Here is a 12,776-nt window from a genome sequence, read left to right as displayed (position 1 = left end):
TGTCCCTATTATAATTAGATTTACGCTAATCTTCCAATATTAAGACCATTATTTGTGTATTTTAAGGGAGGGTTTGGCCAGGGTAGGCCGTCATTGTAAATAAGAATTTGTTAACTGTTTTTTTTAATACTGTTTTAAGTACATAAAAATTTAAAAAAATACCCCAAGGAAAAAAAACTATCACAAAGAACAACCACATTCCTCGGTAAAGAGGTCCTCAAACAACAGTCTTGTGCTGATGACGTCGCCATAGTCTAGGACCGGAAGAAACGGAGGTGAGGAGAGGAAACATGGAAACAAATGCGGCTGAAATGAGACATTCCTTCTCCACTAGCGAGTCATCAGGCAAATTACATTTCCCTGGATTGGTTCAGAAGGTAAGGGGCCAACGTTAAGAGACCAGGTTGCTCCCAAAGGAGGTGGTGGTGGCCTTCTCCCTCTCCTGTAGGAGACAGCGAGACCGAGAGAAAGAGGCAGGGGTGGTGTATGATTTCAGAAAGCATTAGCAGTCGTCATCTGAGCCCTCGAGCTCTCGCTAATAGGACTGCTATCTTCATTTGAGTTCTCATCTACAGAATCATCAAAAATATCCACTTCTCCCAGAATGAGCTTGTGGTAGGTATTCCTGGTGTTGACTTCGTCTTGTGTCAGGTCACTCAATCTTCTCTTCAGGTGGCAGAGAAGGCCATTCCTCCCTCCCTCTGACAACTCCACTGCATTGCCTAAAAGTCACATTTAAAGCACTAAATTATTTACAATTCCATTACACAAAATAAGTGTGGAAGGTATTTGTATAGCAAAACAAAAAGTTCAGTCCAAAAATAGTATAAACTTCAATTTACTCTGACCTTGCAGCTGTAGGGACAGTGCCGCCAGAGTTCTAACTGCTCTTTGTAGGCTTCCCCAGTGCCTCTTCATCTCCTGCACCAGGATCCTCTCTTCCTCTTGCAGTCTGTTCACCAACATCAGTCTGTAAAAAATTGCCTTTTTGATGGCAAGATGGCTGTTGCCTGTGAGATGTAAACTCACAGAGGTATATAACAGAACAACAGCAATGATTGCAGCCTACGGTGAAGGTAGATAGAAACCTTCTGCAATCTTTCACTTACTGTTGCCAAGTCTCTCCCATGACCACACAAAGTTGTCAGTACTGAGCCTAAACTTTGCCTGCTGCTCGTGAAGTTGAACAATGGCAGTTGTCAAGGCCTTGTCCTCAACAATTTTTATCCGAATCTGATGCCTCTTGTTGCCGTCTGAATAAAAAGGGGTGATTAGATGGACTGGGGGCTCCCGAGCGGCGTAGCAGTCTAAGGAACTGCATCTCAGTGCTTGAGGTGTCACTACAGACCCTGGTTAGATTCCAGGCTGTATCACAACCGGCAGTGATTAAGAATCCCATAGGGCGGCACACAATTGGCCCAGCATCGTCCGGGTTTGGGTTTGGCCGGGGTAGGCCGTCATTGTAAATAAAAATTTGTTCTTAACTAACTTGCCTAGTTAAATAAAGGTTAATTAAATAAAAAATAAATCAGATATATTACATTACTAAAAGTTATAGAGCTACTATAGAGGCACAAACAAACAAAGTACAAATCAATTAACTCAGTTCAAAAGCATTTGTCATGCAGTTATAACATTACACAAGGCATGCACAGTTGTGGCTCACAAGTTGATCTGTTGTTTATGGTCACGTAATTTCTCAGTTGAATGAAATGTTTTGCATTAGATCAATTGATAACATAGGTCATGCCTACATTTGATCATCAACATGGTCTGATGTGCATGACTAATGCCTTTTCTTTCACAAATCAGTTTCACTGCTTGATTAATAATGGGTTTGAGGTCATATTGTTGTTGGGGCTTACCTGTCCAACGGTAGAGGTAGTGTTTCCTCTGTCTCACACTGTCAAGCCCCTCAGTCTTCTTATGGAGATGCCGTGTCTGCCCTGTCTGACTATCCTGAAGTGTGGCTGTCAAACATCGAGCAAATCACAAACATGACTCCACTGACATCAACGCAATTCTGAGGTTGAGAGACAGAAACATTCACTTTTCTGCCTATTGGATTCTGGCTTGAAATATACTTATTCCTGTCATCATATTAGAACGTATTGATTACTTTACATGTATACAAAATGTACAGTTGAAGTTGGAAGTTTACATACACCTTAGCCAAATACATTTAAACTCAGTTTTTTCACAATTCCTGACATTTAATCCTAGTAAGAATTCCCTGTCTTACGTCAGTTAGGATCACCACTTTATTTTAAGAATGTGAAATGTCAGAATAATAGCAGAGATAATTATTTATTTAAGCTTTTATTTCTTTCATCACATTCCCAGTGGGTCAGAAGTTCACATACACTCAATTAGTATTTGGTAGCATTGCCTTTAGATTGTTTAACTTGGGTCAAACGTTTAGGGTAGCTTTCCACAAGCTTCCCCATTAATCCTGACAGAGCTGGTGTAACTGAGTAAGGTTTGTAGGCCTCCTCGCTTGCACATGCCTTTTCAGTTCTGCCTACAAATTTTCTATAGGATTGAGTTCAGGGCTTTGTGATGATCACTCCAATATATTTACTTTGTTGTCCTTAAGCCATTTTCCCACAACTTTGGAAGTATGCTTGGGGTCATTGTCCATTTGGAAGACCCATTTGCGACCAATGTTTAACTTCCTGACTGATGTCTTGAGATGTTGCTTCAATATATCCACATAATTATCCTCTTCATGATGCCATCTATTTTGTGAAGTGCACCAGTCCCTCCTGCAGCAAAGCATCCCCACAACATGATGCTGCCACCCCTGTGCTTCACGGTTGGGATGGTGTTCTATGGCTTGCAAGCCTCCCCTTTTTCCTTCAAACATAACGATGGTCATTAAGGCCAAACAGTTCTATTTTTGTTTCATCAGACCAGAGGAGATTTCTTCAAAAAGTACGACCTTTGTCCCCATGTGCAGTTGCAAACCGTAGTCTGGCTTTTTTATGGCGATTTTGGAGCAGTGGCTTCTTCCTTGCTGAGCGGCCTTTCCGGTTATGTCGATATTGGACTCGTTTTACTGTGGACATATATACTTTTGTACCGGTTTCATCCAGCATCTTCACAAGGTCCTTTGCTGTTGTTCTGGGATTGATTTGCACTTTTCGCACCAAAGTACATTCATCTCTAGGAGACAGAACGCGTCTCCTTCCTGAGCGGTATGACGGCTGCGTGGTCCCATGGTGTTTATACTTGCACACTATTGTTTGTACAGAAGAATGTGGTACCTTCAGGCGTTTGGAAATTGCTCTTAAGGATGAACCAGACTTGTGGAGGTCTACAATTTTTTCTGAGGTCTTGGCTGATTTTTAAAAATTTTCCCATGATGTCAAGCAAAGAGGCACTGAGTTTGAAGGTCGGCCTTGAAATACATCCACAGGTACACCTCCAATTGACTCAAATTATGTCAATTAGCCTATCAGAAGCTTCTAAAGCCATGACTTCATTTCCTGGAATTTTCCAAGCTGTTTAAAGGCACAGTCAACTTAGTGTATGTAAACTTCTGACCCACTGGAATTGTGATACAGTGAGTATAAGTGAATAAGTATAAGTATAAGTGAAATAATCTGTCTGTAAACAATTGTTGGAAATATTACTTGTAAATACCCATTCAATTGCTGGGAGATTATACATGGAGTGTGCGGCTTTCTTTATTTTGATAGTTTATTGGAAAAATTAGAAGTAGATGTTCTAACCGACTTGCCAAAACTATAGTTTGTTAAAAATACATTTGTGGAGTGGTTGAAAAACAAGTTTTAATGACTCCAACCTAAGTGTATGTAAACTTCCAACTTCAACTGTAAATGTTGGGGGTCAATGAAGGGTGAATAGGAACTTTGGGTATGGAAAGTTACTGAGTGAGACAATGGGAGGGTCAGAAAGTTCATATTCTGTTCAAACTTGTTATTGCTGAATATTAATATTTCTAAGGAAGGAAGCAAAGGGTAGTAGTTTGATTTTACTTCCTGATAAGGCAGGCCAGTTGCTGTGGAACTAGAACAAGGAGGGATGTGAATGTGGATGTGGTCGTCTCTTTCCTTTTGACATTCTGAAAAAATTCAATTCAATTAAGGAATAACATATGTGAAGGTTTTAATATGTCAAGTGAATCACACTAAAATATTAGACTTGAATGTATATAGTTTTCCTACATCAAGATGACTAATAGAATAATTAAAAGCTGAGCCAGGGATGCACACAGAAGATCAGACATGTAGAAATAGATGAACAAGAATGAGAAAGCAGATCCAGATCAAACAAATATATATTATGAAAGCACAACCCCCCCCCCCCCCCCCATAAAAAAAACCCCTTCTTCTTCAGTCAGCTATTCTAATAATGTACTACCGTGTGCCTAACCAATCAATATAAAGATTGCTATTACAGTCGTGTAAGATACAAAATATTAACATTACATCACCGTAGCATCATCAGTTAAACTCAGAAAGTGTGCAGCTTGACTAAAAAGTGTGTATTGCAGGAGGTGCTATCAGATTTCATTTGAAACACCAAAACAATCAACACACACCGTGCTCCTGGAAGGTAAGGGACCACGCATCATCCTGATGGATTACGGTGGTTGGGGACAAGGGGCAATAAAACCCTTCAAACAGAGACTCCTGTTGTGCAAAACCTTGGTGCTATGGGTGGCTATGTCACATGCGGCACAGAGACGATGCCTGGACAGGCTATCCTCACTGTTTCAATACTGACACTGGCCCAACACAGTACCTTCAGCAGAGAGCATGCTGTCCACCATTGCCTCAATCCTTTCCCCCAACTTGTGTCTGCCTCTCTGCCCAAGTCACCTTTGGGGTTACGTGACAATCTGGCCCCATGAAACTCCCCATCAGCTCCTGTAGGTCCTGCATCAGGGAGTCTTGTGGAGATGTAAAAAAATAATAATAATTGAATACAAAATTATGACAGAACTCATGAACAGAATAGCTTGGCTGTATTAAAAACATGTTAAAGTTGGCATGGTATTTGTTTAGCATTCTAGCATTCTGTACCTGAATCTTGTGGGGATAGGTGCAGGAGCATGGTACTGCAGGAGGATGGGTACTGGTACTGGAAACTATTAAATAAAAATGGTGTTATATTTCTTCATCAACGCAACTTAAGTATAACTTAGTATACCTGTGTTGATTGGGTGATGAGATGAGAATCCACTCTGACAGATATTTCATGAAATGATGATATACAGTGCCTTGCGAAAGTATTCGGCCCCCTTGAACTTTGCGACCTTTTGCCACATTTCAGGCTTCAAACATAAAGATATAAAACTGTATTTTTTTGTGAAGAATCAACAACAAGTGGGACACAATCATGATGTGGAACGACATTTATTGGATATTTCAAACTTTTTTAACAAATCAAAAACTGAAATTGGGCGTGCAAAATTATTCAGCCCCCTTAAGTTAATAGTTTGTAGCGCCACCTTTTGCTGCGATTACAGCTGTAAGTCGCTTGGGGTATGTCTCTATCAGTTTTGCACATCGAGAGACAGAATTTTTTCCCCCATTCCTCCTTGCAAAACAGCTCGAGCTCAGTGAGGTTGGATGGAGAGCATTTGTGAACAGCAGTTTTCAGTTCTTTCCACAGATTCTCGATTGGATTCAGGTCTGGACTTTGACTTGGCCATCCTAACACCTGGATATGTTTATTTTTGAACCATTCCATTGTAGATTTTGCTTTATGTTTTGGATCATTGTCTTGTTGGAAGACAAATCTCCGTCCCAGTCTCAGGTCTTTTGCAGACTCCATCAGGTTTTCTTCCAGAATGGTCCTGTATTTGGCTCCATCCATCTTCCCATCAATTTTAACCATCTTCCCTGTCCCTGCTGAAGAAAAGCAGGCCCAAACCATGATGCTGCCACCACCATGTTTGACAGTGGGGATGGTGTGTTCAGCTGTGTTGCTTTTACGCCAAACATAACGTTTTGCATTGTTGCCAAAAAGTTCAATCTGACCAGAGCACCTTCTTCCACATGTTTGGTGTGTCTCCCAGGTGGCTTGTGGCAAACTTTAAACAACACTTTTTATGGATATCTTTAAGAAATGGCTTTCTTCTTGCCACTCTTCCATAAAGGCCAGATTTGTGCAATATATGACTGATTGTTGTCCTATGGACAGAGTCTCCCACCTCAGCTGTAGATCTCTGCAGTTCATCCAGAGTGATCATGGGCCTCTTGGCTGCATCTCTGATCAGTCTTCTCCTTGTTTGAGCTGAAAGTTTAGAGGGACGGCCAGGTCTTGGTAGATTTGCAGTGGTCTGATACTCCTTCCATTTCAATATTATCGCTTGCACAGTGCTCCTTGGGATGTTTAAAGCTTGGGAAATTTTTTTAATCCAAATCCGGCTTTAAACTTCTTCACAACAGTATCTCGGACCTGCCTGGTGTGTTCCTTGTTCTTCATGATGCTCTCTGCGCTTTTAACGGACCTCTGAGACTATCACAGTGCAGGTGCATTTATACGGAGACTTGATTACACACAGGTGGATTGTATTTATCATCATTAGTCATTTAGGTCAACATTGGATCATTCAGAGATCCTCACTGAACTTCTGGAGAGAGTTTGCTGCACTGAAAGTAAAGGGGCTGAATAATTTTGCACGCCCAATTTTTCAGTTTTTGATTTGTTAAAAAAGTTAGAAATATCCAATAAATGTCGTTCCACTTCATGATTGTGTCCCACTTGTTGTTGATTCTTCACAAAAAAATACAGTTTTATATCTTTATGTTTGAAGCCTGAAATGTGGCAAAAGGTCGCAAAGTTCAAGGGGGCCGAATACTTTCGCAAGGCACTGTACATGTCCTGTACATCATTATATTAGATATGTCATTAAATTACATGTGCATAACTATGTGGTTTTAATGTACATTAGCAGTGGTTCTTCTTATTTTGAGAGTAATATAACATTTTTAATATATTTTCAATACATGCAACCTAAGAGTTCATGCCTGCAAGACAGAGGCTTAGGTTACAGTCAATCGGTCTGAGGATTTTTAAGTTTTATAGCACTACTTTGTATTGAAATGAAAGCCAGTGAGTCAGCAAAAAATTGGTCAGTATATTGCAACAGCATTTAGTAGTGGTTATAAATGTCCTAACAAGGTAGTCATGCTGCCTGACAGTTGAACGACGCTAGCCTTGATGAGGCCCTTACTCTTTTTGGGGGTTGTTGTGTGTAGTGTGATTTCCTCAGGGTCAAGCGACCTGGCTTCATGCCTACCGCAGGTTAACACCCCCTCCTACACTGATGAGCAGGAGTAGGACAGTGTATGATGGTCAAAAGCATGTCCTGTTCAGGCGTGAGGGATTTGTGATAGAGAAGCACAGGTTGTGTTTTCTGAACTGAGGGAGTAGTGTAACGATCCTAGCCATGATAAGTCTATTAAGAAATCCCCCGAGGGAGATTTCACTCTTGGCATCTCCCTTGGGGTTCTTTTGGGGCAGGGTTTCCCAAACCTCTCCTCGGCCTCTCCAGACGTTTCAAATTTTCGTTTTAACACTTAACTGGCACACATGGTTCAATTAGTCAACTAATCATCAAGCCCTAATTAAATCAGGTTTTGGCAATTTAGGGTTAAAACAAAAATGTGAAACTTCTGGGGGGGCCAGTGGAAAGGGTTGGGAAACACTGTTTTAGGGTCAGATGCCCCAGGGTTAAGCTCTATTTAAGGCAGTATTCGCCCCAGCCATTAGCTGCAATATGGTCACCTGTTCCGGGAAGGTCCATGTCCTCCGCTGAGAATTTTGCTGACAATAATATAGAATTAACATGAGGCAGCCAGGACTGGCATATGTTATCTATTTACAAAAAAAATGGTTAGACTTTACATGTGTAAACAAACACACAACTAAAAGGACACATAACACTTACCATGGCTTGAAGCCTTCTTAGTCCAGGTCTCTGGGGAATTATGTTGCCTCTTCTGTCCCTCTCTATCCATTGGACAGGGGCAAGGCTTGTGGCAGGAGCAGGTAACTGTCGCTTTGCAGCTCGCTCTTTCTGATCCTAAAGTATTTATGCAACTCAAACATAGAATGGAAATATATCTGCGATTCAAATTACAACACAACAACTGTGGTATGTACCCACAATTCAACTGCCCTAAAAATATACTGTGGAAATGGGAAGAAATACCACTTACATGTTGAAATTGTAATGCTGTGCAATAGCTTTCTCGAAGAGCCTCCTCAAATGCCACCCGTGCCGCATCCCGCTCTTTGCTCAAGCTCATTTCTCTATTTGGTGTGAACATAAACATAATTGTATGTTAACGTACAAAGATAAAAAAGTAACTAAACGTGTGATCATATACTGTGAGACAATCAAATATATATAGTAGATTCACACATGATAGAAGTAAATTGGTATACATTGTGGATGGTTGATTTTCATTACCGTGGGAACTGCGTTATATTGTGCAAAAGCAAAAGGCAAAGCCTCCATAGTTAACACTCACATGTTTGTTATTTATCTGCTTTAATTCACTCAGTTGTGAACAAAACTAGTATTATTATTTATGAACTAGATGTGTATTCATATTTACACAATTGATAGACAGACAGCAAAAAGAGAATTATAGTTAACAGTTTAAAATGTGTAGATACGTGTAGCTATGTAATCCTATTTATATGGGAGACACACAGGCCATAAATAAACTAGCTACGCCATCAAATATCTAATTAAAAGGCCAAATAGATTATTTTGTTATATGTTATGTATTCTGTGCAGAGTAATTCTTTATTTTAAGTTGGGTGCGTGCGGTGTTCAACACAACCATAGGTATAATAAGAACGAACACAATGGTCAGTTCCGGTACAAATGATAAAACGTCAGTTTCGGAACTACGGAATCATGGGAGATTGAGTTTCATAGTCAGACACTTTTAAATCATGAAATAAATACCTCAATAATTTGCTAAAAAGTATTTCCATGTGCTTACACAATTGATATTATTGTCTTTTTACATAATTAATAACGCCGCACAGCTAGCAAAAAACGCTCCAATGTTCACTGGGGTTGCAACCGGCGGGAACCAAAAAGCTAACGATAGCATACAAGATACTGTTGAGCGAAAAGATATCACTTCCTGTCTAGAAGTTGAACCAATATACGTAACTGATTGAAATAAATTACGTTTAGAAATATGCGGGCTGAAAAACAGAAAATACTAGATTATTGGTCATTTCTTGTCCAATAACTTACCTCATTCTCACTGTAAAATAGCTAGCTAGCTAGCTTCAACCAAATAAGCGGTTATGTTAATTTGTACTAATAACACAAACTCAGGGCGCATCGAGTTTAAAGGGATTCAGAAGGGGTGTGCCAATTAGCAGCATCTGGTATTGAGTTCGATGTGGCATAAGTTTGCTTTTAGTACCTAAAACATTGTGCTCATTTGTATATATAGTACATACTTAATGATACTGCGTTGTGAATACTATATGCGTTTGTACTTGCTTTTAACCAAAGCGTCAAATCGTTACAGCTCTGATGTTTACAAGCAATGTTATTCAATTAAAAATGTTAGCTAGATATTCCAACTCTGTATGGCAAGCGTGAATGTCTGACTGAAAATGTTTAATGGGCTAAATTACACATTCTGTTAATATGACCCCAACCTGATCTGTTGTTGCAATTTGTATTCTATCACATTTCAGATTTAGATATAATAATTTATAACGATGAAGTTTGGATGTAGTGAACTCCCTTCAAATTATCTTTAGTTAAGTAAACTATATTTTTCTTAACATGCTGAACAGACCTCTCGCGCTTGTACATAGTTTCCGTACCAGGAGGTGATACAGCCCGACATGATACTCTCAATTGTGCATCTGTAAAGGTTTGTGAGGGTTTTAGGTGACAAGCCAAATTTCGTCAGCCTCCTGAGGTTGAAGAGGCCCTGTTGCGCCTTCTTCACCACAGTGTGGGTGGACCATTTCAGTTTGTCTGTGATGTGTACGCTGAGGAATTTAAAACTTTTCACCTTCTCCACTGCTGTGCCGTCGATATGGATAGGGGATTGCTCCCTCCGCTGTTTCCTGAAGTCCACGGTAGCTTGCCGTTGCTAGCTAATTTGTCCTGGGATATAAACATTGGGTTGTTATTTTACCTGAAATACACAATGTCCTCTACTCCATAAATAAATGTTTGTTTCTAGTTTTGTAAATTTCTTCATTGCCTTTTGTTTGGAATGCAGACTTACCTTATGAAGGTGCTTAAGGATTATATGCATGGTTCTCTTGCACGTGCTGAATAAATCTAATTCAAATGCTGAAAACCCACTTGCTGGCCAACAGATTTTCTCTTAGAGTTTTCAGTACATTTATCTTGAGCCATCCCTTTAAATATTTTGTTGACAGCCTCAATAGAATATATGAAGAGAACGGATTCAGAATATTTGGGATCAATGAATGAAATCCATCTAAATATTCATATCTGTTGAAGCACCGTTACATTTAAAAATACTCTGATCTTGTTTATTTAAGTTTATGTTTATTTAAGTTTATGAAAGTATTTTTTAAATCATACAAAACAGGTTTGGAGAGCCTTTATGCACGAAGAAAAACGGTGATTTGATTCATTCTAAAAATGGCTACGTTCAGTTACTTGTTAATTAATAAATGCATTAAGCACTAACGGCTCTGAGTGTGTGTTTCAATCCATCCATTGTTTTGATGTAATAAAAAGTGTTGGTGGAGCATGCGGCAAGCCATTGCTGCTCCTTGCAACATTGTAAATACAACATCATCCTGCTAATCTGATATTGAGTGGAATGTACTGTTGCCCAGCCCATATATTGCAGCAGTGCATTGTACCCTACACCATCATTTCAAACGGTAGGACATACAGTGCCTTGCGAAAGTATTTGGCCCCCTTGAACTTTGCGACCTTTTGCCACATTTCAGGCTTCAAACATAAAGATATAAAACTGTATTTTTTTGTGAAGAATCAACAACAAGTGGGACACAATCATGAAGTGGAACGACATTTATTGGATATTTCAACGTTTTTTAACAAATCAAAAACTGAAAAATTGGGCGTGAAATTATTCAGCCCCCTTAAGTTAATACTTTGTAGCGCCACCTTTTGCTGCGATTACAGCTGTAAGTCTCTTGGGGTATGTCTCTATCAGTTTTGCACATCGAGAGACTGAATTTTTTTCCCATTCCTCCTTGCAAAACAGCTCGAGCTCAGTGAGGTTGGATGGAGAGCATTTGTGAACAGCAGTTTTCAGTTCTTTCCACAGATTCTCGATTGGATTCAGGTCTGGACTTTGACTTGGCCATTCTAACACCTGGATATGTTTATTTTTGAACCATTCCATTGTAGATTTTGCTTTATGTTTTGGATCATTGTCTTGTTGGAAGACAAATCTCGGTCCCAGTCTCAGATCTTTTGCAGACTCCATCAGGTTTTCTTCCAGAATGGTCCTGTATTTGGCTCCATCCATCTTCCCATCAATTTTAACCATCTTCCCTGTCCCTGCTGAAGAGAAGCAGGCCCAAACCATGATGCTGCCACCACCATGTTTGACAGTGGGGATGGTGTGTTCAGCTGTGTTGCTTTTACGCCAAACATAACGTTTTGCATTGTTGCCAAAAAGTTCCATTTTGGTTTCATCTGACCAGAGCACCTTCTTCCACATGTTTGGTGTGTCTCCCAGGTGGCTTGTGGCAAACTTTAAACGACACTTTTTATGGATATCTTTAAGAAATGTCTTTCTTCTTGCCACTCTTCCATAAAGGCCAGATTTGTGCAATATACGACTGATTGTTGTCCTATGGACAGAGTCTCCCACCTCAGCTGTAGATCTCTGCAGTTCATCCAGAGTGATCATGGGCCTCTTGGCTGCATCTCTGATCAGTCTTCTCCTTGTATGAGCTGAAAGTTCAGAGGGACGGCCAGGTCTTGGTAGATTTGCAGTGGTCTGATACTCGTTCCATTTCAATATTATTGCTTGCACAGTGCTCCTTGGGATGTTTAAAGCTTGGGAAATCTTTTTGTATCCAAATCCGGCTTTAAACTTCTTCACAACAGTATCTCGGACCTGCCTCATCATTAGTCATTTAGGTCAACATTGGATCATTCAGAGATCCTCACTGAACTTCTGGAGAGAGTTTGCTGCACTGAAAGTAAAGGGGCTGAATAATTTTGCACGCCCAATTTTTCAGTTTTTGATTTGTTAAAAAAGTTTGAAATATCCAATAAATGTCGTTCCACTTCATGATTGTGTCCCACTTGTTGTTGATACTTCACAAAAAAATACAGTTTTATATCTTTATGTTTGAAGCCTGAAATGTGGCAAAAGGTCGCAAAGTTCAAGGGGGCCGAATACTTTCGCAAGGCACTGTATGTCCTGTTAAAGCTTACTGGCTGATGAAGGACAATAACGTAGGTTGCCTATTTACAGCAGCTTATGATGTACTAGTTGTTTTACAAAAATTAATTGATGTCAATTGATATATTCATGGTATAAACAAAATACAGAATTTTACATTATAAAGTTCAAACTATAGCCTACTAAGATAAACCTGGCACAATGCTGATTGATATAGGTTATGAGCAGTGGATTGGTCTGAACCACTTTAGTAGGCCTGATGAGTTATGAGAAAACAATCAGAAAAAGTGATGGGAATATTAGATTTTGAAAAGCAAATACTTAAGATTGAATATGTAGGCAAATGCCGACATCAGTGGACCTGTGTGAGGGATGTTATGA

At 39.8% G+C, this 12,776-nt stretch overlaps 1 protein-coding gene and 1 long non-coding RNA gene across 2 annotated transcripts in view; one reads left to right on the top strand and one right to left on the bottom strand.

Moving 5' to 3' along the window:
- The first annotated feature begins 236 nt into the window (after positions 1-236).
- LOC110524144 (phosphatidylinositol 3-kinase regulatory subunit gamma) overlaps positions 237-12,776 on the top strand; it is a 29,541-nt gene continuing 17,001 nt past the window's right edge. Inside the window, exon 1 of the mRNA XM_036977959.1 lies at positions 237-377. The gene's annotated coding sequence lies outside the window, so the exon portion shown is untranslated. The remainder of the gene's footprint in view (positions 378-12,776) is intronic.
- LOC118964627 lies at positions 4,668-8,128 on the bottom strand. Its single transcript, XR_005051769.1, has 3 exons — positions 7,928-8,128; positions 5,052-5,116; positions 4,668-4,918 (listed from the first exon to the last, which is right to left on the bottom strand). It is a non-coding gene; the product is annotated as an uncharacterized LOC118964627 (long non-coding RNA).

Source organism: Oncorhynchus mykiss, chromosome 5 (assembly GCF_013265735.2).
Source record: "Oncorhynchus mykiss isolate Arlee chromosome 5, USDA_OmykA_1.1, whole genome shotgun sequence".
In the NCBI taxonomy this organism is placed as follows: domain Eukaryota; kingdom Metazoa; phylum Chordata; class Actinopteri; order Salmoniformes; family Salmonidae; genus Oncorhynchus; species Oncorhynchus mykiss.
Note: the sequence above shows the minus strand (reverse complement) of the source record. Positions and strands in the feature narration are given on the sequence as shown.